The sequence below is a fragment of the Triturus cristatus genome, chromosome 5_1, assembly GCF_964204655.1.
Source record: "Triturus cristatus chromosome 5_1, aTriCri1.1, whole genome shotgun sequence".
NCBI classification, from domain to species: Eukaryota; Metazoa; Chordata; class Amphibia; order Caudata; family Salamandridae; genus Triturus; species Triturus cristatus.
Window position 1 is genome coordinate 764,621,835 of NC_140587.1, and position 21,184 is coordinate 764,643,018.

Genomic DNA, 21,184 nt, shown 5'->3' on the forward strand with positions numbered 1-21,184 from the left:
TTTGAATTGGCTGTATTTACAAGGAGAGGAAAAGACACACAGAGTGGCTTATCCTTTCCTTGTAAATATGGAAGAGCACCCTGCGCCACTAGTACATCAAGAAAAGTGGCGTAGTGGTGGTGCAGGTGGCTTGTAAATCTGTCCCAGAGATGTTAAGGAAGTTAAGGGTAAAACAGACAAACAGAGAGTGACAAATACAGAGACAGAAAGCAAACAACTGAGAAGGAGTAAGGCAGTTAAAAAGACTAAGAGATATGGATAGAGAGAAAGAAACATGGATGAAAAATTAGTGATGGAGGTAGTAAACGTAGGGGACTAGTAGAGAAGGAGTAAGGGAGTTACAAAAGAGTAGTAAAGCAGAAAGAGAGAGTGAGAAGAGAAATGAGAGAAGCAGAGTAAGAAGAGGTGAAGAAAAGGAAGCATGAAACGAAAGCAGTGACACATACAGATATGTTAAACTTACCTGACCATCAAAGTAAATTATTTAGAAATAAATGTTTTATTTAATTGCAAAGAAAACTGAATAACATCTTCTAAATTTTCTTTCTAGTTCTGAAAAAAAGAAAAAAAGTATTAATATTCAACAATACACTTTATTAAACAGTACATGTTTTTTCATATTTAGCAAAGCAATTTTTTGCCCTTTTTTTGCTGTTTTCAGAATGTTTTGATTTTCAGTGAAAATAGTGATATCAATTGTATTCATCATTTAACAGCGGGCAAAAAAAAAAACAATCTGAAAGATTGTTTAAAAAAGCACCAAATGTATCCTCACGAAAACATACCTTAATAGAAATGTTAAAAATACCTTTTAAGAACAATAACAATTTTCAAAAAATAACGTCTGTAAACCTTGTTGCAAAAGAACATTTTCCAAAATATTATCTGTCAAAGAAGTCCACAATTGTTTGTTTTACCTTTCCTTAAGGCCAAATGGTAAGTTTAAAACCCCTTTTGAGTGAAATATCCAATTTTAATCCTTCCGATGATGATGTTAGTATTTAAAATTTGGGTTTCAGAAAAATTAAGTAAGAATTGGGTAAATCATAATGCAAACGTTGCTTGAAAATCAATTGAGAATCATTACACAGTGTCCATCCTTTTTCACATTTAAGATAAACTGTGTAATGACCAGAAGTTATAGAAGGGCCATCATGAAAAATTATTGCAACTGTAACAAAAGTTTTCCCAGATATGGATAATTGGTTGCCAACAAACTTCTTTAGTAAAGTTTCCAATTTTGTTCCATCAGCTCTACAACGTTGTACCATTAAAATTACATACTGTCCATATTTCTTTAAAAAAAACGTTGACAACATTTCAGATTTACATTTAGAACATTCCATGTTGTGATTAGCATCTTTAACTAATTTACTAAAAGTCACTGTTTTACTTTCTGGTAATGGTAAATATATGAACCTTTCAGAATCTACATTACTACTGCTTGTGTTCATACAGTTATCACAACAATGTTCCCATTTATAAGAGACACCAAACAAATTTTCTACTTCTACTCCTTCATCTTCCAGTACCATCAGGATATACATCAAGAATTCCTGTGCATCTTGCTGGACATTTTGTGTAAACTGTGTACATCCAGAACATACATCTAAAAGATTTCTAACATCAGAAGCACTTTCTATTTTATTTTTATCATTACTCAGCTTCTCATAAAGGAGACTCAGCAAAGAACAGAATCTTTTTTCATGATTTAGTATTATCTGCTGTTGCAAACTTTCAAGATAAAATACAACATTCAGCACTACATTTGCGTAGCAGTTGACACCAGAGCTATTTTCAAAATGACAACCAACAACCTCTTCCACACTGTCCTTTTTCTTTTTGCTTGCAGTCCCATCACTGTCTTTTTGTTTTCTCTTCTGTACATCCTCATTACAGATATTCTCAAATCTCCTTTTCTGACAAACAACACGTTTTTCAAACACAGGATACTGACCTAAATGAGGAGCATAGCTTTTTCTTAATCTATTATACTCCTTTACACAGTTTGCATCAGCACTTACTTTTGAGTCATCAAAGTCTATCCTGAATAAACCAGATCATTGTTTCATGCGTGACAAAGCAACATATGCCATACCTTCTTTGAACACAGTAGACCCAATGTTTACAAAAGCACTATCAACAGTTAATCCTTGAGACTTGTGAATAGTTACAGCATATGCTAGAGAAATCGGAAACTGCTTCCTACGTACATATAAGTCTTTCACTAGCAAAAAACGAACTGAACAACGACTAATGACTTTAACCTCTTCAATCTGACCAAATTTTATTTTTAAGAATTCAATTCCATCTTTTTTCTGGTACTTTACAAAACCCACAACTTTACCCATAGCTCCATTCACTAAACCTTTTTCTACATCCAAATTGCGTCTTAAAATTACTCTACAGTTCATACACACATAAAGATTATTTTCCAAACCAGCTGTTTTTGAAATGTTTTTCTCCAGAGAATCCAATTTAGTAGCCAATTTGCCTGTCAATATAATAGTTATTCGTTCATGTTGAATTTTATCCACAGCTTCCAGTTTTATGATCTCTTCATTTTCCAATTTCAAAAGTTCTTGATTGAATACAGAGCATTCATGTAGTGTTGGCATTAAGCAGATTACAGTATTTTTTTCAGCAATTTTCTTGTATATTTTCTCTGGAACTATTTCTTCTGTTGTAAACAAATTACTCAGCAATCGACTCTGTAATGCTTTTCTGCCATTTTCTGTGAGTAGTCCAATTCTGATATCTTTCAGAATACTTGCATAATCTTCATCATTTGCTTGCCGCATATTGGTAATGAGTTCTTTGTACTCAAAGAATGACCAAATATTCACATTACCTATACTTCCTAATGACTTCTTCGTGTCTTCAAGTGTCACAGTATTAAACACTGGTTGTCCTTTAACTGGAGTAAGTTGCAAAAGATCCCCAAAAACTATGACGTGTTTTCCTCCAAATAACACGTCATACTCTGTCTTCAGAATTTGCTGCATTCTTAAATGCACAAAGGCAAGCATTAAGTTTGATACCATGCTTACCTCATCAATAATGAGTACTTTCAATTTCTTCAATACTCTTGAAACTTCCAAGCATGCTTCTCCTGCTAGTTTGTGGTACTGTATTTTGTTCTCATGCTCTACTGGTAACATTAGCAAACAATGTAAGGTAACTCCTTTTATGTTATACGCTGCTAACCCAGTTGGAGCAGTAACAACACAAGACAAAATGGAATCCATTTTCTTCTGTAGGTAGCTTCTAATTACATTAATTAAGAAACTTTTTCCAGTTCCTGCTTGTCCACTTACATACATTCTCATTGGTTAAAAAGATGTGCATGAGCACTCTTTATTTTCATGTAGTAATCCGTGATCAATTTTTTTCCTGACTTCTTCATAAATTTGTTTTTGTTCTTCATTCAGTTGCTGCTCCAAATATGTTAAGTCTACTAATTCTTCCTGAGCTTGATGCATAGCTGTTTTCCACTTCATTCATGGCTATTGCTGCTTCATTTTCTACGATTGGTTGTCCTAGAGGATCTTGACTGAATGTCCCAGAACTTTGACTGTCTTGAGAACTGTCTCTAGCTACTTCAGCTGCAATTGTTGCTTCTTGTTCAATTTCTTCATTTAACATTTGAACATAAGTTGTGAAAGTACTGCATTCTATGCTGTCTTTGCTAGAACTGAAGGAATCTTCATAACTCTGGAATTCTCCAAGTAGTTCGTCCTCTGAACGCCATGGTTTAAACAGCTGCAAAAGTGCCAAGTGGTAAAATTCCTTTTTGTCAGGAGTGTCGCAACTCAGCTTCCGGTGATTTATCAAACTTCCTTTTGTTTGCTTCACCAAACATCCCTCCTCACCACTGACTTTATATTTTCCATTGTTGATATCTTCTGTGGCATTCCGTTTAAAAATGAAGTTCTGCAGCACTTCATAAAGACACATGTTCTCAAGGTGATGACTTTTTTGTGGGTAATATGTGTCCAACATGTTTGTTCTTAAAATGTCTGTACTTTCTGTTTCGAACTCTGCTAAATACTCAATTTCTCGAATAGATTTCAGTACCCGATTTCGCATTCCTGCAAGGCCTAAACTTACCCAAATTATTCTTCTGGATTTCGAGTACAGGCTTGCAGATGATAACCTATCTGAGCATTCGTAGGATCCAATTTCTCGATGCGATAACATCTTTAAACTGAAACTGTATAGCTTCCTACTGACAGTCTTCTCGTGAGAAATCTCTTCCCACATTTCTTTCAATTCCGTTTTCTCAGATTTAGTGATGTAAGACGTGACATACCGAGCAACAGCAACAGAATTGTCAGCCACATACTGTATATCCATGTTAGCATTCCACATGGATAAAATGACTGGGTTGTAGTCATTTATATATTTTGACTCTTCTTTTCTTCTTAGGTTGTAGGTATTCTTAGGCGATTTTCTTGTAATAGTATGTCGCACAGCTGACATAAAACTGTTTACTCTTCCTTTTGAAAGAACAGGTCGTGGAAATCCAAATCGACATTTTGTGTAGAATTTATCTTTACTCTTGTACTTTCGTCGATAGTATTTTCCACACCGATGACTTTGGAAACGTAAAACTTTCTCTTTTAAGTTTTTCTCTTCTGTGCTTTTAGGTATAGCACATGTTGCATATCCTTCAATGAAAGATAAAACTGCTTCATCAGCATCTGTTCCAAATTTTGGGGCATCCTTGATCCACAACAGCATATGAATATGTGGAGCACCTCTTGCTTGGTACTCTTTTCTCCAAAAGAAATCCACAACTTCTCCAAGAGGTGGATTTTTTTTATTGCAGATGAAGGACATCATAGCCTCAAATCTATGATTGAAATATCTGCAAACATTAACCGGATCCAATGAGCACAATTCTCCTGCTGTCTTGTATTGGATGTTTTCAATGTTTGAATTTGCCTCTCGCAGAAAATCCAGTAAATCATCCCAAGCGTACTCAGCACAGCTCAGGGTAAGGAACCATGTAGGAGTTCCTAAATTCCGTAACATACACTTCAATTCTCCATGGCGTCGGTACCAGTATTCATTAGTTCCACGCTGACAAGCCATCAGATTGATCAATTGAGATTCCAAATGATCATCTCGCTGTTGCACTTTGTTCGTAAAATCCTTTGCAGACACATTATATAGATGTACTCCAGTTTTTAAAATGTGATTTACTGCATAAGATAGTGCAGACAAGTCACTTTCAAATAAAAGATGGAACAAATAAGGAATACTTTGACGAAATCTTGGATCTTCTGCATGTAATCTTGTAGTCCGATACTCCGAAGCAGGAATCTGTACTGGACGTTCATCATATCGTCCACCTTCTCCTGTAGGAAACAGTTGGGGAAAACACCGAGCTTCCAAGCTCCCCTCCCATACACTCACAGGAGTTCCTTTTGCTTTCTTCATCTGAAACAGATCAATAGCGTATCCCATAACTTCTTTAGAATGAAGAGGATGTATGCTGAAATGTTCATAAATTTCTTCTTCTTTTGACTTATCCACTTTTTCAATTTGCCCAGTTGGTATTCCTGTGTCTTCTAGTATTTCTTCTTCATCTTCATCCATATAAATGGCTTCATACCATTTATTATTTTTTTTCAAATACAAATTTGCTCTTTGTACTTTTCGTACATCCTCCAGCTCCTGCCAAATGTTCTTATTCTTTATAGGTACACCATTAACCAGAATAACTAATGGTTCAGTTTCCAAAGTATCTGCATCAATTGTTTCCATATTTTTTTTCAAATCCAATGGCAAATAGACAACTCTTCCTTTTAAACCTCTTTGTAAATCCGAAGGTGGTAATTTACCTGTTTTTGGCTCCATACGCACTATGGTCTGAAACGGATGGACACATTGAATAAGTATAGACTCATACGTATTTAAATCCGAAAGCTCTGGAGGAATTTCAACCAATTCTAATTTATTATGTACAGCTCTTGCCGGCATTCTATTTTCTTCTAACTTGTTATAACAGTATTTACAAATACGCTGATCTTCACCCAATTCAAAACAATTTTCCAGAAATATATATGTTGCAAAATCTTTCCACTTATAATTATCTTAATTTTCACTTTTTTTATACAGATCAACATTCCTTGTTTGAATTTTGTAATGGCTTCTCCGGCATCATATACAAGTAATATTTGGTCTTTCATTAGATATGATAGCAAATTTTGTCATTTCATCATCAAAATTTTTACTAACAGTAAGTTCCACATTCTCTTCTACATTTTCATCAATAACTGTGTCATTTTCTGCACTTTCTTGTTCTGGACCAAAGTAACAAAACTGAATCTCATCAGTAACCTTCACTACATCTGATACAAATCCACGGAACAGAGCACTATTCAACTCATTCAACTTTAATGCTGGACTTTTAGCAAAATACAATGTTCTCACAAACTTTCTCATTTCAGTATGATGAACAGCGAGCATCCTAAAATGGTGAAAAACGCGTTGACATACTTTCCTAGATAGACAAGCCAGAGAATGTCCTTGCAAACCAGTATTCTCTCTCACTCTGCATGGATCTAGTCTTTGAAGCACCTTAATTTTCTGTTTAACACTCTTTTTACTATATTCTCTTAGAAAGTCACGTAATTTATCAATAGATTCCTGACGCACAGTACAAATACTACTACAATTCCAAGTGTACACTGGGGCTTTAGGACGTCTCCCCATAACCTCATCAGCCATCACTTCTTCCTCATTTCTTGGAACCATTTTCTCCTTTTCCATTACACAACCATCCTTAACTTCATATGCTCTTCCATTGGTGTCAACTGCATGCAACAAACTATTACTTTGAAGATAACTCTCTTCATTAAAAAATGGTTCAGTACTTGAACTATGCTTCCATTCTCCTACAGAAGTTATTTTTTTTGACTTCTCTTTTCCTTTTGCTTTGTGACTTCATTGCATTGACTAATTTATCTAATCTACGCATCCTGTTCAAAATTAAAATGAATAGTTTTTTTTTTATTTCTAATGCCTTGGTAACAATATTTTCAATTAATTTCTTTTTCTTATAAAATTTGTTTTTTTTCTTATACTTTTTCACATCCTTTTGCAAATTTAACATCACTCTTCTCTGAAATTTTTTTCGACGAATGGTTTTAAAATCTATTTTCCGTGTTAAGTTACTCTTTCTTACTTCTGAGTCTACATTAGCATTTTCTTTTTGCTGTCGACTCTGTTGTTGTTTTGTACTTGAAACACTGTTTGAATTTATGTTTCGATATTTTTTTTTTTTTTGGAAGGTATTTTTTAAAAATTCTTTAGTTTGCTTACCAGAAGACTTTTTCTGTTTTCCAACACACGCTTCACCTCCTATTTTTTTTTTTACCAGTCATCTTCAAATATAAATGTTGTTTCTTTTCTTTTCTCTTTCTTGACTTTATAGGCATCTTTATATTTTTTCAGTGTTGCTCAGCAATACCTGGAAAAAACTAAAAAAAAAATACCTTTATGTAATTTTAATTCTTTACAATTTTTTTTTCAACTTTTCAAATCCTATCACATGAGCTGATCCTTTCCTACGAGTCCAAGTCTTACAAAACAACAGAAACATGAATTAAATCTCTGACAACAATTTGTGTGTGCACACAGACTCATGGTGTGATTCTAGGCAGAAATCGATATTTGCTTGGCAATTTGAAAGCACATTTACTTCTGTTGAGGAGCAAATGATAATTACAGTGACAGCCTGACACATTTCCCTTATATTTTAGAGAGGTAAAAAAGAGCACATGTCCTAACAGCTACTTGAGACCATCAGCATGTGTTACAGGTTGAGCGATTAGAGTAGAGCAAAGGAAATGAGCCTTGGTGACCTTGAATGTGTTTGCGTTACACAGTGCTATCTGAAATACAACACAGAGCTGAGTATTATGCATGGGAGTGTAGGAGAAGCTGCTGCATGTGTGCAAACAGTGTGTTTCTGGAGACTGTGTATTATCAGTTGCAAGAGAGATCTCCATTGAGACTTTTACAAGTGCATGAAGACTGCAGATATGTGTGTAAGAGTACATGTTTGGTAAAGGTTAATTAGAGTTTTGTACATGTAGGAACTACCTCACCCATTGCAGGAGTGGAAGGACAATCTACCCTGTTGATTTGAAATGTGTTACCATTTGCCTCTCATTTTTCTGATAGTGGTTTCTGCTGAGTGCTAACCATCACATTTGAACAAAAGAAGCTGGCCCTTTCCTGAAAGTACAAGTTTTACAGAACAACAGCAACACAAATAAAATCTCTGACAACAATTCCTCTGTCCACACAGACTCATGCTGTGATTCTAGGCAGAAAACGATAGCTGAGTACTAACCAACACATTTGAACAAAACAAGCTGGCCCTTTCCTGAAAGTGCAACTTTTACAGAACAACAGCAACACAAATACAATCTCTGACAACAATTCCTCTGTCCACACAGACTCATGCTGTGATTCTAGGCAGAAAACGATATTTCATTTGGCAATTTGAAAGCACATTTAGTACTGTGGATGGAGCAAGTGATAATTACTGAGACAGCCTGACACATTTCCCTTATATTTTACAGAGGCAAAAAAGAGCACATCTCCTAATAGCTACTTGAGACCATCAGCATGTGTTACAGGGTGAGTGATTAGAGTAAAGCACAGAAAATGAGCCTTGATGATGTTGAATGTGTTTGCGTTACACACTGCTATCTGAAATACAACACAGAGCTGAGTATTATGCATGAGAGTATAGGAGAACCTGCTGCATGTGTGCAAACAGTGTGTTTCTGGTGACTGTGTATTGTCAGTTGCAAGAGAAATCTGCATGGAGACTTTTACAAGTGCATGAAGACTGCAGATATGTGTGTAAGAGTACATCTTTGGTAAAGGTCAATTATAGTTTTTTACCTGTAGGAACTACCTCACAGATTACAAGATTGAAAGAAAAATCTACCCTGTTGATTTCTAATGTGTTAACATTTCCCTCTCATTTGTGAGATAGTGATTTCTGCTGAGTGCTAACCATCACATTTGAACAAAACAAGCTGGCCCTTTCCTGAAAGAGCAAGTTTTACAGAACAACAGGAACACAAATAAAATCTCTGCCAACAATTCCTCTGTCCACACAGACTCATGCTGTGATTCTAGGCAGAAAACGATATTTCATTTGGCAATTTGAAAGCACATTTAGTACTGTGGGTGGAGCAAGTGATAATTACTGAGACAGCCTGACACATTTCCCTTATATTTTAGAGAGGCAAAAAAGAGCACATGTCCTAATAGCTACTTGAGACAATCAGCATGTGTTACAGGGTGAGTGATTAGAGTAGAGCAAAGGAAATGAGCCTTGATGACGTTGAATGTGTTTGCGTTACACACTGCTATCTGAAATACAACACAGAGCTGAGTATTATGCATGGGAGTATAGGAGAAGCTGCTGCATGTGTGCAAACAGTGTGTTTCTGGTGACTGTGTATTGTCAGCTGCAAGAGAAATCTGCATGGAGACTTTTACAAGTGCATGAAGACTGCAGATATGTGTGTAAGAGTACATCTTTGGTGAAGGTTAATTTGAGTTTTGTACATGTAGGAACTACCTCACCCATTGCAGGAGTGGATGGACAATCTACCCTGTTGATTTGAAATGTGTTACCATTTGCCTCTCATTTTTCTGATAGTGATTTCTGCTGAGTGCTAACCATCACATTTGAACAAAAGAAGCTGGCCCTTTCCTCAAAGTACAAGTTTTACAGAACAACAGCAACACAAATAAAATCTACTTTTACACTCATCCAATTACATATCCACTACTCATGCACTCATCCAATCACCCAGGCACTACACATGTACTCATCCAATCAACCATGCATGCAACATGCAGTTACCCAACCACTCATGCAGTCATTTAATCATGCATGCACCACTTTGAACTCATTAAGTCATCCATGCACCACTAATACACTCATTCAATCAAACATGCACCACTCATACACTCATTTAATCATCAATGCACTACTCATGCAAGCATTCAATCACCATATACATGTTCATATACTGATTCATTCAGCTTATCTTTTTTTAACTGAAAAGATGTTTGTTTTTTGGGACTTTTTTGGTGAATGTTAAAGTTTTCTTGCTGGAGACAAAAATGGTGACTGGGAATGCAAAAACTTCAACATGCACTCAAAAATGTAAAAAACTATGAAGGGACAAAAAATTGAAAAAGATTGCTCTCCAGTACCCACCACAGTTCCACAATCCATGCAGTATGATGCCATTCGGTAAAACTCTGGAGACAAATCTTGAAGTTCAGATAGGACCTCTGAAGGGACTTTCTGCCCCAGTGTTGTTGCGACTGCTATTGAAGCTGAGGGTCCTTCAGCCTCGTGTTGCCTTCTTACTGCTTTTAGATAATTGCCATGATATGTTTTTGGATGGCAAAGAATGGACACAGTTCCGCAAGAATATTTCTTGTTTTACCCCTTGACAATGTCTTGCCACATATTGTGCATTGCACACATTTGGAGACTGTTTTTGCTTCTTCCTACAGAATCCTGAAGAAATCCCAAGCAAAGGTTGATTTCCTCTGAGGATGCCCCTCATCTCCAGACTCAGCAGAATCCACCTCTTCGACTTCCTGGTCCACCTGCTGTTCCACCTGATCTCCCTCTTCTGGCTGAGTTGACAATTTTGCAAAAATATGCATAAGAACCACTCCAATAAATGCTAGTGAGATGCTCACAATGAACTTCTCTTAAAGAATGTTCAATATAGATAAATGGGCATGTTCTGTCTATTCTTTTAGTTGAAAAGTGTGTCATCCAATCATTAAGGGTGGGCGTAGTTCGCGAAGTAGCGCTTCGCGAAGCTACGCAAAGTGAAGTTCGCACTACGCGAGCTACGCGTAGCACTTCGCGAACTGCGTAGTAACATGTTCGCACTGTGCAAGATGTTGTTTTCAATGATTGCACAGTGCGGACAAGCAACCGGCACTGTGCAATCATTGAAAATGGCATCTTGCACAGTGCGAGCTGTAGTTTTCTGCTGCTCGAGTAGATTTTTACTCGAGCTGCAGCTTTCTCAACGCGAACTGGTAGTTTCTCATCGCGAGCGGTCGCGAGCATACGCGACCCCTCGCAATGAGAAACCTGACCTCCTCGCGTTGGGAATCTCGCCGGGAGGTTTATTTTCCATGCTCGCGATCGCGAACAAGGAAAAAGTCTCGCCAGGATGTCATTTTGCTTGCTCGCGGTCGCCAACTTGACGTTGAGGACCGCGAGCAAGCAAAAAATGACCGCAGCACTACGCAACACTACGCTACGCGTGTTCGCACTGTGCTACGTGCAGTTCGCGTAGTGCGAAGTAGCGCGAACTTCGCAAACTACGCGAGCGTAGCGTAGTGCTTCGCCCAGGCCTACCAATCATTTTCATCTATTTCCCGATCACATAATCTTCACGATGATCAGCATCTTCCTGAAGACCGGAAATTGAACATAATTATATTTTATTTAAAATAAGTACTCAAACATAATTGTTAATCGACTGGTATTAAACCCCCAAAAGTGGATCATACAATGTAATATGTATAAATATGTGTTATACACTTTACCAAAAGCACACCTTCATCGCCGTTACCAACGTCATAGTGACTTCCGGCATTGCCGTGATCACCAAGTAAAAGGCTTTTAATTGAAAAATTCTTACAAACGTTAGGTTTAAAGAGTATATCAATAAACAACTTGTGTCAAAAATTAATTAAAATATGTGTAACTATGTGTTCCTGAGTTTTAAAAAAACACCCGCACTTCGCATCTACCGATAACGACGCGGTGTACGGAGTCACAGCGATTATATAAAACATCACATTGAAGAGGTTTCTTCACAAAATAATCACACAACCTCAAATATAAAGTCTACATTACAACTAGTGTCTGCTATTAAGTCAGATCTGTTGAAATATATGTTCAAGACTTCCTCAAAAACATGCACCTTACGCAATGTCCCCACTGGTATCACGACGTTGATGCGTGTATAAAAAATGCAAAGAAAAAAAACTACGCTTATCAATCCACTGAAGAAAATACAAGGTTATAAAAATACATGGTATAGAGCCATTATAGATACAATATTCAATTTAAAAACCTTAAATATTCAATAAAAAAATCATAGGTTGCATGGACGTTATAGTTAGGAAATAGAATTTAAAAATCCATAAACATTTGCTGAGCTAACTATAACTTTCACCCCCGCAATGCACTGCTTATGACCTCACATATTACATCACTCATGACATGGTCAGTGACATCACTGATGACATCTCAAATGACATCACTGATGACATCATCCACAGAATCTCTGATGCACCCACTCACACCCCAATATAAATGTTCAATACACCCACTCCAACTTGCACACTAACATCCTCAAAACCATTGACACACCCATACCAGTACATATACACCCACTCACTGATTCATAGGTCTTCATGCACATCCACTCAGTGAACCATGCAGCCACTCAAACACCAACTCAATAGCTACTGCTATATCCACTTAAACATCCATATAACCACTCACAAACTGTTAGTCACCCATAGAGCTACTCACACACCTACTCACTCACACATAGAGTCCAACACACAGCCACATACTCTCCTATACATTTATACATACATTTACTCACTTATTCATACAGACACTAACACGTACTCACTCACCTATACTGTTACTGACACAAGCACACACTCACCCATACAGCCACTCTCACATTCACTCACTTACACATAAAGTCACTCATATACTCCAACACTCACCTTTACTGTCTTTTACATAAACAGTTACTCACCCATATACCACTGACACACCCATTCACTCACCGGCACAGCCATACACATGCTCAGTCACCCAAACAGCCTCTAACAGATGTGCTCACTAACCTATAAGGCACTGACTCACTCATCCATGCAGGCAGTCACACACATTCTCACCCCACCACACAGACACTCATACACCCATACAGGTACTCAGACAACAAATCTGTCACCCATACAGCCACCTATGTATCCACTCACCAACCCAAAGAGGCACATAAACACCAACTGACAGATTGGTACAGACATTCACAAAACCTAGTCACTCATCCATACATTCACTGAGACACGTAATAACTCACTTATACGGTTAGTCACAACCATGCAGGTACTCATACACCCACTGATTCACCAATACACCTTGTGAGGTCATAAGCAGTGCATTGCAGGGGTGCAATTTATAGTTAGCTCAGCTAACTATAACTGCTGAATTCCACTGTATGAGTGAAACCTGAATCTAACTAAATCATCTCTGTAACCTCTGTTTTTTTCAGGAAAAGTGTACGTTCTTTTAATTCCATTTCCTAACTATAACATCCCTGTAACATTTGGTTTTTTCAATGAATATATATTATATATATACACATATATATATACATATTATGTATATACATATATATATATTTTTTTTTTTAAACTAAAAAACAAGGGTTAAAGGGTTAAAGTGGGCATCTTCAACAGCGGCTATGGGCAGGAGATCCACCTGTTGCTGATCCAGTCCAGGTTTTGGCTACGCAGGTCACGCAGATGCAGGAAGCGGCACGAACTGCGAGCCGCGAGTGAGCCGCGGGAGAGCATCGTGGGTGAAAATACGCCAAAAACCAGAAACCAGAAAACACCAGAGGAAAGAAGGGGTCTGCAGCTGAGATGACCCGCGGGAGCCCCCACTGAGCCGCAGGAGGTCATACGGGACTCACGGGAACCACGGCTGTGGGAGAGCACTCAGCCTCAATTTTCCAAATTTTCCATCACCACTATCCAACGCTTGCTGAGGCAGGAGTCCCGTGCTTTGTGCCTGATAGACGGTGAGGTGAGGGGAGGTGCTGGCGGTGAGGAGCTGCCCCTGGTGAGCTACAAGTCCAGGCATCAAGAACTTGAATGGTTTGGAGCCCGGGGGTCCGTTGAACACCTGTTGAACGTGATATGTGGCACTGAGAGGCACTGAAGGGCAGTGGTATCAAGCAGTAAAGTGGGACAGTGTGGTTGACGTTAGAGTCAGCCAGAAGTGTTGTGCCAAGGTGCGCTTCAGAGGCGACTCAACTAGGCTGGGAGTAGCCTGTAGCACCCAGTGTGCCCTGCTCTCTCGCCCTGCCCAGGATCCGGCGTTGCATTACCGCGCATTACTGCGCATCAGCACACTGCATCATTTCCTCACTGCCCACAGTCTCTTGTTGTTGAACCGTCCTTACTATTTGCCCCTATTTCCCTTATGCGCATTTTGTGCTTCTGTGCTCCTGTGCAGTACTTGGCCGGTCACAATCACAGGGCACAGGGCACATACGGTCACAGCCTGTGAAGCCGCTTACAACTTCACAGCCTCTTTTGCTCCATTCTCAGGAGGAGGCCCACAGGACCGAAGGGCACATAAACTTTGAGAAGATTACTGGACTCTATTACTGCGAGCACAATCTCCTTAATGCTATAACGCTTCTCCACTATAATGTTTTACTAGCTACTCACCCGGTAGATAACTACAGTATTAATAATCTACCCTCCACGACTAACTGGGGAAAAGTGAGTAGCTTGCATTTTTTGCTGCACCTCCGCCTGGGTTAATCTCCTCTTTGCGGCGCTGTGACTGCTCGGGTGGGATGCTGTCCTAGGATCCCCGTAGCCTTTGTTTCGTCAGCTGCTGCAGGTGCCAAAACTCTGGGAGAGGACTCCACCTCCCAGAGTGCATCCTATCTGGACCAGCTGCCGCGAGTGAGGGGGAGGCGTCGTCACCGCATTTAAAGCGCTGCCTCTCCACCCGTGGCGCGGGACGCAGCCCGGACGAAGCCCGGACCAAGGGCGGGCCCGTCTGAGCCCGTCAGAGTACAGAGGAGGCTGGGTTGGGCCATCCCTCTAACTTCAGTTTAGCAGCATTAGTGAATCGCTATGCCACGTGTTGGGGCGAGTTTATTGGGTAAACGTAAATCTGGAGTGGGGAGGGGAGTCGTGGGAACCCTCAACGCATTCCTATCCAGGGCCGAATCTGCGCTCATTCATGAGATACAACTAACTGAGCGCAGGTTATCGTTAGAACCTTTAACATCTATAGGCTCAGGTAATCCAGCCCCATTTACCCCATTAATGCAGCCAAATCCCCCGTAGCTGCTCTTCCTGGGCCAACTAGGCAGCCTATATCCGTCCTAACTGCTTCACCTGATCCCACCTCATTAAGTCTGGCAGGTCCTCCTAGAGCCTCACTGGCTACTACTAGGAGCAAGAAAGCCAAGCAGGTTAAACAGGGGGCTGTGGGGGAGGAGGGGGAACCTCCAATGAAGAAAAGGAAAGCCTGAGGCATAGCAAAATCACATCCCAACTTAACAGGGGGCTCAAGCAGGAAGGTCTCTGCAAATGGGTGTGGGGGACGTCCGCAATCTTCTTTGCCAACCACCAGCGACTGCTCTCTTGTGGGCATTACTCCTGAACCAGCTAACCGTAGTAAGGATGATTTTACCACAGAGTTAATGCAGAAAATCTCCATTTTAATTGACCCCCTGATGCAGAAACTTGCTTCAATTGAAGATAAGCTCACTAAAATAGAACAGGGCCTCCGTATGAGCCCATCGATTAATTCTAATGCACAATTAGGCGGCGGGGGTATTCCACCAAACCGGAGGTTAGGGGGTTTGCAAAGTAAGGGGTCAGATAATATACCACCTAGTTATTCTAGCACGGTTGTGGGTAATAGTCAGCTAAACCCATCGACTAGTGGTGGACACGGCACCCAGGGTGCCCAACAGGCCCGAGAGCTGGTAGAATACATCGACTCCAACAATCCTCAGCAGATGAGCAATATCTCCCAACATCTCTCCACCTACCGCCAGAAGCTACACGGTATACAGTTGTTTTGGGTAATGTCCCTGAGCTTGCAACACAGACGCGGCAGCACTGGTCAACCCTGTGAAACAAGGAACTACACCTGTTAAGTTCTAGAACAGGGATTACCACTGAACTTTTCACTGAATTTAAAATGGTGCCTAGGGTACTCTGGGTGGGGAAGTCTGGTAAATCTTTTCGGGGGGACTGTGTGGTTTTGAGTTTTAGGACACCTAGCATGGTTCAGTTTATATTGTCGAGGGCAGGGAACCATGATGCAAGGGATACTATCTCAGTACTACCACAGGGATTTTTCTACCGACCCACAACAAATACTAATAGTGTCAATGGGAGAGGGATATTCCATCCATTAGGGCATTACAATTACTCTGTCCCCGTAAGCAATCGATTTGACGCCCTTTCATCATTAGAAAGAACTGATTGACTTGATAACATTGGTGGCCCTGCATTAATTACAACAAGCCTTATCGGGGGCATGGGGAATTAGAACAAGGCTTTTTTACTAGTGACCCTGTTGACCTCATCAAAACAAGGATTATGAATGTATCGAGGGCTGCAGCTGGTAATAATGCGGGCAATCTAGGGGAAGACAAAATGCATTGGGAGAGCAAGTGGGCAGGCCCAGCCAGTGTATCCGAGGTTGGAGGCTCCTTATCGAATGGCCTCCCGGTACTGTGGCATCAAGTACCGCTTGTGGACCCGCAGTCCAAATGCCTCTCCTGAGTGAACCTCCAGGGCTCTATAAGCCCAGCAGTACAGTGGGTTCTTGGAACATTGTGGGGTTTTTATCTAAAACTGAATCTAGTGATTGGTCTACTTTTATTGAACAGCACAATATATGGGTATTTCAAGAGACATGGGCTTTGGAATAAGTCTACCATCCCGGGTTCTTAAATTTTTCAAAGCCAGCACAAGGTGGACAAAAGGGATTACGAATGGGTCGTGTATGGGATATCTTGTTAATTAACATCTATGCAAGAGGGATGCTGGGTGGGAGGCATTCAGAGACAGTTGCCCTCTTCGATAGACTCTTGGACAGCAGGGGAGAAGGTTGCAACATGATCATAGCGGGTGACTTTAAGTGCTCTTTCGAACCTCTCGACCAAGAGGATGGCAATTTAACCTCTGAAGAGGACTTACAATGGAATATTCCCCCCCTAGACCTTAGCCCAATTCATAAATGGACGGAAGCAGCATTACAGCTCAAGGGGCTGTGCCTGGAGAAGGGAGTGAGGGCTGCAAATGGGAGTATGGAGTCGGATCGGAAGGGTGCACATACTTTTAATAATGGTGTGAGAAACAGCAGGATAGATTATATCCTTCTCAATGTGGAATTCTGGGTCCACTTACAAGACATGTCGGTTGTTGAACGGACCGAAAGTGATCATGACCCATTGATATTATCACTCAAGGCTCTGAGCCCACTAGACAATAAGGATGTTGCTCACACCCAATTGGAAGCAGTAGTTTCGAATGATGACAGGAGAGTCAGATGGGCAAGGCTCATTGAAAGAGAAGGGGACCTGGAGCTGATGAAATCTATGGTTGCTCATTCTGTTGCTATTCTCAACAACTGTTCTACCCAGGAGGACATTAACCACACTGTCCCATATGTCCATAGTGAACTATTCTCTAGTTTAAAACCTTTTTATCAAGCCTATTTCAAGGAAGAAAAAGCCTGGTGCAAAAATGGCCTCTTGGTACAATAAGTCATGTAGAGTGGCATACCGGGTACGAACGAACGCCCTTAGATCCAAAAATAAAGGCGCGGTTAGATCTGCCAGGGCCAGGTATAAAGCAACCAAATCAACAGCAAAGAAGGAATGGGACGACAAACATTGGCTTGACTTGTATGTAATGATCCGGATATGGTCAAATTCTGGCAGCTAGTTAAGTGGGGAAGCAATGGAACACAACACATACCAGTTAACCATGTAGCACCAGAATCATGGATTGCTTACTTCGAAGCACAATTTTCTAATTCAAATAATGTCTCGACTCACCCCCAACTTGGTTTCACCCCTACCACTTTATCGTTTGACAGCTCTGCGGTAGAGAAGGTTCTCCCATTGATACCGAAAGGAAGGGCACCAGGTCCGGATTGTTTACCGGCGGACTTGTTTCAGCACGACAAAGAGAATTGGGTCACCTACATCACCTTTTTAGCCAACGCGATAGCTAGTGGTGCACCCATCCCTGATACATGGTCTGGAGCAGATTTTTTTTAAAAAGGGTGATCCTTCGCTACCTGGCAATTATAGGCCTATCCGCCTTATTGATTCAATGCAGAAACTAATTGCCAGGTTGGTCCTCAGTAGAATCCAAGCGTGCATTGAGGAGTATGAGATTTTATCACCACTGCAGGCCGGCTTTCGCCCCTTTACTAGGACCATCGACCAAGTTTTTAGGTTTGTTATGATTTACTGGAAAGTAGTTAACATAGGGGGAGGATCCCTTTATGCAGCTTTTATCGACCTTAAGTCTGCATTCGACTTGGTCCCACGTAATAAAATGTGGAGCGTCCTCTCGGACGCAGGGATGCCACAGGAGCTATTAGCCATGTTAATCAAATTGCACACATCGAACTATGCACAGGTCAGGTGGGGCTCAAAGGGTGAGGTCACCGATAAATTCCCTGTCCTAAAGGGGTGCGCCAGGGATGCGTCCTGGTGCCCACATTGTTTTCCCTGTTTATTGACAGGGTGGTCCACTATTACTCCACATGTCATTCTGATGCCCCAAGTTTGGCGGGGCTGAGGATACCACTGCTCATGTTCGCAGACGACACCTTGATCCTATCTAAGACACAGAAGGGTTGCAGGCTGCTTTATCCAGGTTTGAGGTGTTCTGTCAAGATCATGGGCTGGTAGTAAATGTGGACAAGACAGAATTCATGGTTTTTCACAAACACAAGTTCATTCAAAGCAGTGTGTACATGAACAATGCCCTTTTAGAACAAACAGATGCGTTCGCGTACCTGGGGATTACCTCAGGCAGGAAGCTTAACTGGAAATCTCACATTGATTTGCTAGCTTTAAAACACGTACAGCTGGCAGGAGCTCTTGTGAAAGAACATAGCCACTCATTTACCAAGCCCATAGCCCCTGTTTTTAAAATATATACCACCAAGGTCACCACTTCAATCCTATATGGTGCCGAATTATGGGGTTATGAGAACATCTCCATCTTGGTACGAGCCCAGAATAAATTTGTCAGAGCAATCACGAATTTTCCGCAATCTTCACCACTGTTGCCCCTCTTTATGGATTTGGGTTGCTTACGTATTGAGGATTTAGCCCGATATAGACCAGTAGCATTCTGGAGACGGCTCTGAGTCACTCCCGAGCTTTCCCAATATGCCAAATCTCTTCTGAATTTCAAGGGGTTGGTTGTTTGGGTAAGATCAAATGGCTCCAGAATGTAAAAAACACCCTGTGGGGGATGGGGATGAGTGGTCTATGAGAGCACCCTGAAGAAAACCCATTCCCAACAAAAAGGGAGTTTAAGGCTGCCTATTGGGATATGGTTAAGAGTAATTATTTTTCCTCTGCTATTAGGTCCACCCTGTCGAGGGACTTTTTGACGCACAAACAGGATTTGGCCTGGAAGCCTACTGGGATGTCATCCTAAAACCAATGGATAGGAAACTATACCACCAGTTTAGGGTTGTCTCTCTTCCGATTAACACCTTTACAAGTAAATGGCTTCTGCATGGGCCAGATTACTGTCCTGTTTGCTTGGCCCAGATGGAATCCAAATCTCATGTTCTCTTTGTGTGTCCGGCCTATAAGTTACCCAGGACTAAATGGTTGAAACCTATCTGTATGAACCTAGGTACTAGATCTGCCACGGAGGCGCTAAGGATTTGGCAGACATTTACTAACGAACCAATAGTTATTGCTATGGCGCAATTTTTTAAATGGGCTTGGCTTATCCGTTCCAAAAAACTAAGAGAAACCCAAGTCTAGTTATAACTATTCTTACATAAAGTTATTTTAGTGTGGCCCTGTTAATGAACTTACAATGGTGTTGAATTATTTTGTCTCACACATTTTATCGATGTATTTCTATGGATTTATTGTGGTTTTTGTACTCTTGAGCCTTTTTATATGATACAAACTCTAGTACTAATTAATGTTTTTAGCGATATTTTTTATGATTGCTATTTACAGCTGTGTGTTCTTATCTTAAGCATTTTAACCCAATACCGTTTATGCTGTCTTTTATGATTACTTTAATTGAAATAAAGACTTAATGATGATGATGATGAATATTACAGTTATGTTTTGAACTAAAACAACATATAAATTCTGCAGTTAAATGAGTTTATTGATGTCATCAGTGATGTCATAAATGATATCATAGAACATCTCATGAGTGATGTCATATGTGAGTTCATAAACAGTGCATGGCGAGGGTGCAAGTTTTAGTTAGTGATACTAAGAATAACTGCTGAATTTCCATTTTTTTTAGTTCAAAATGTTAACGTTGTGATTGAGAAGTTCACCTAACTATAACATTACTTTAATATTTGTTTTTTTCAGTGAATTTCTAAGGTTTTTTTTAATTGAAAACTCATACCTTTATTACACTTAACTATAACATTACTTTAACCTTTGTTTTTTCAGTGAATTTCTAAGATTTTAAAATATATATATATATATATATATATATATATATATATATATATATATATATATACATATATATTACCTACTGGCGGTCGCCAGTAGGTAGTTATAGTTAGGACCCTCTTACCATAGGAAAACCGCAACATTCTATTTTGAATAACTTTGGCGCCGGTCGACGAATCCTCGCGAATATTTCAAAATAGGTGGGGCGCTACGCTCCGCTCCTACCCTGAAAGTCTCGGGGGGATTCGTCAAGCGGGGGCTGAGATAAAAGGGGGGTCCCAAAACGCGTTTTTCCCATGCATTTTTCCATAGGACCTTTGGACACAGCTACAGCCCGAACGGCTGAACAGAGTTCCTTGAAATTTGTAGGTTTGGTGTAAATCTGTTCAGTAGATTCTGAGAAAATAGCCTTTAAATCAATATATATATCTGAGCCAGCTTACGGTGCGCTTACGGTGCGCTTACCGTACGCGTACGGTGACGTGCGCGAGCGCGATTCTGATTGGCTGTTAGATCTTAGTAAACATTCGAATCGGTCGAAACCAGGAAGCGGCGGCCGCCATTTTCTCTCTCGCACTCTTAAGGGGTGATGAAAAACAAAGGCCAAAAACATGTAA